A 4,004-nucleotide genomic window follows, 5' to 3' on the forward strand; every position below is an offset into this window, starting at 1 on the left:
CAAGGCATCTCAGAAAGAAATAGAAAAATCTCCAGAAAATAAGCTTACAGACATAGAAATTTGTGACTTAAATGACAGAGAATTCAGGATAGTACTTCTAAAAAAACTCAAAGAGATCTAAAACAACTCAAATCAACAATTTAAGAAATAAAAAATAAATAAATAAGAAACTAGATGAGCAGAGCAATGAGATTGAAACTCTCAAGAAGAACCAAATAGGACTTCTGGAGATGAAGAACACACTGCAAGAGTTGAAAAATGAAATAGCAAGCTTGGGAAATAGAGTCAACCAAATGGAGGAAAGGATCAGTGATATTGAAGACAGAAATCTAGAAATAAATCAGAAAAAAGAAGAGAGAAATCGAAGAATGAAAAATAATGAGAGAGAAATTAAAGAACTAGCTGATACTGTCAGGAGAGGAAACAGAAGAATAAAAGGCATTATTGAAGGCAAAAAAAAAGGAACAAAAATTAGAAAGCATTTTCAGACAAACAGTAGATGAGAATTTCCCAAATTTAAGGAATGAGCTGGAGCTTGGAACTCAAGAAGTCAACAGAACACCCAATTATCTCAACCCAAAAAGGCCTTCACTAAGATGCATTGTATTAAAATTATTAAAAAATCAATAACAAAGAAAGAATTCTCAGGGCAGCCAGGGAGAAAAAAAAATGGTAACTTAAAAAGGTAAACCCATTAGATTATCCTCGGACTTCTCAGTGCAAACCTTACAAGCCAGAAAGGAATGGCATCAAATATTTAAACTATTAAGTGAAAGGAACTACCAGCCTAGAATAATGTATCCAGCTAAGCTCTCCTTTAGATATGAAGGAGAAATTAAGACCTTTCCAGACATACAAAAATTGAGGGACTTCTCCTCTACGAGGCCTCCACTACAAGAAATATTGAAAGTATCAGCTCATCTAAAGCGAAATAACAAAAAAAAATATACCTAATTAGGAGTAAAGTGACTATCAGGCAAATAGAAGCAGAGAAGTGCAACCCTTACGAAGAATGGGGAATTATAAGTTTAAATAATAAGAAAGGAATTGTTATAAAAAGATAGTAATGAATGTTCAGTATACATAGGAACAAATTGAGATAACAATGACTAAAAAGGGGGGTATTCAAAGATCCAAATTTGCAAAGGGGAATGGAGAGAAGGCCAGAAGAAAATATATATAACTGTCCTTTACATATTCATAATGGTAACCACATGCCAAAGATTCAGAACCATTGTACATAACATAAAACAAGAAGGACCAGAGAGAAAACCCACAAAAGCCAACCAAAATAAAGAAAACAAACACAAGGACAAGGAAGCAATGGAAACACTGAGCTACCAGAAAACAAAAGATAAAATGGCTATCAGAACACCACATATTTCAATAATCACCCTAAATGTAAATTGACTGAACTCACCAATACAGAGGCATAGAGTTGTAGAATGGAACAAAAAACAAAACCCAACCACATGCTGCCTCTAGGAGACACATCTCAGCTCCAAAGACAAATATGGACTCAAAGCGAAAGGGTGGAAAATGATATTTCAAGCAAATGGCATTCAGAGAAAAGTGGGAGTAGCATTACTAATATCAGATGAAATAGACTTCGAAATAAAAAAAGGTAAAGAAAGATACTGAGGAACACTTCATAATGATAAAGGGCATCATGCACCAAGAAGACATAACACTTATTAATATCTCTCTCTCCAATCAAGGAGCCCTGAAATATATAAAGCAATTGCTAACAGAACTAAAGAGAGAAACAGACCAAAGCACTATCTTACTAGGGGACCTAAATACCCCACTGTCAGATATAGACAGATCATCCAAACAGAAAATCAATAAAGAAATAACATCCTTAAATGACACATTAGACCAACTGGACATAATTGACATTTATAGAGCCTTCCATCCCAAAACAATTGTTTATACATTCTTCTCTATTGCATACGGAACATTCTTAAGAATCGACTACTGGGATACTGAGATAGCCTCAATAAATATAAGAGGGTTGAAATCATACCGAACCATATTCTTTGATCATAATACTTTGAAACTAGAGATCAACAGCCAAAAGAAATCAGGAAAAAACATAAATACATGGAGATTAAACAATATGCTACTGAAGAATAACTGGGTCAGAGAAGAAATGAAAAAAGATATCAAGAGATACATAGAAATGAATGATAATGATAGTACAACATATCAAAACTTTTGGGACATGGCAAAAGCGGTCATAAGAGGAAAGTTCATATCATTACAGGCCTACCTCCAAAAATGAGAACAAGCCCAAATAAACAACCTAATGCTTCATCTTAAAAAACTAGAAAAAGAAGAACAAATGAAACCTAAAGTCAGCAGAAGGAAAGAAATCATCAAAATTAGAGCAGATTAAATGAAACTGAAAACAAAAAAAGATAGAAAAAATAAATGCAACAAAGAGCTGGTTCTTTGAGAAGGTTAATAAAATTGACAACCCCCTGGCTAGACTCACTAAACAAAAGAGAGACACAAATAAACAAAATCAAGGATGAAAGAGGGGAAATTATGGCTGACATTGCAGATATATAAAGGATCATACAAGAATACTATGAAAAAGTATATAACACCAAATTTAATAACCTAGAAGAAATGGACCAGTACTTAGAAAAACACAACCTTCAGTCTTGACTTCCTTCTTGACTGAATCAAGAAGAACTAGAAAATCTAAATAGACTGATCAGCAGTTTGGAAATTGAAACAAGCATCAAAAACCTACCAAAAAGTAAAAGTCGACCAAATGGCTTCACCAGTGAATTCTACCAAACATCAAAGAAGATTTAATACCTATTCTCTTCAAACTCTTCCAAAAATTCGAAGAGGAGGCAATACTTTCCAACACATTTTATGAGGCCAATATTACTCTAATACCAAAACCTGGTAAAGATAACACAAAAAAAGAAAACTCCAGACCAATATCTCTCATGAACACAGATGCAAAAATCCTCAATAAGATACTAGCAAACCAAATACAGCAACATATTAAAAAGATTAAACACTATGATCAAGTGGGCTTCATCCTAGTGACACAGGGATACTTCAACAAATGTAAATCGATTAATGTGATACACCACATAAACAAATTAAAAAATAAGAATATATGATCATATCAATAGATGCAGAAAAAGCCTTCGGCAAGATACAGCATCCAGTTATGATCAAAACACTTAATAAAATCGGTATAGAAAGAAAGTACCATAACATAATATAGGCCATCTATGACAAATCCTCAGCCAACATTATTCTTAATGGTGAAAAACTAAAAACCTTCCCTCTAAGATCAGGAACAAGGCAAGGCTGTCCACTATCGCCACTGTTATTCAATATAACATTGGAAGTCCTAGTGAGTGCAATCAGACAAAAGAAAGATATAAAAGGCATTCAAATAGGAAACGAAGAAGTCAAACTGTCACTATTTGTGAATGACGTGATTCTCCATATAGAAAACCCTAAAGACTCCACAAGAACACTACTGGAAACAATAAGCAAATACAGTAAAGTCTTTGGATACGAAATCAACATTCAAAAATTCATAGTGTTCCTATACTCTAATAATGAAGTGTCAGAAAAAGAAGTGGAAAAAATAATTCCTTTTGCAATTGCAACAAAAAGAATAAAATACCTAGGAATAAATCTAATGAAACATATGAGGGACCTATATAATGAAAACTATAAGACCCTATTCAAATAAATCGAAGAAGATACAAAGAAATGGAAAGATTTTCCATGTTTTTGGATTGGAAGAATCAACCTAGTTAAAATGACCTTATTTCCTAAAGCATTATACAGATTTAATGCAATCCCCATCAAAATCCCACTGGCATTTTTTAAAGAAATAGAACAAAAAAATCATCAGATTTATATGGAAGCACAAAAGACCCTGAACAAAGAACAAAGCTGGAGGCATCAGTCTGCCCAACTTCAAATTATGCTTCAAAGTGACAGTAATCAAAACAGCATGG

The sequence above is a fragment of the Pteropus vampyrus genome, unplaced genomic scaffold (assembly GCF_000151845.1).
Source record: "Pteropus vampyrus isolate Shadow unplaced genomic scaffold, Pvam_2.0 Scaffold1, whole genome shotgun sequence".
Lineage (NCBI taxonomy): Eukaryota > Metazoa > Chordata > Mammalia > Chiroptera > Pteropodidae > Pteropus > Pteropus vampyrus.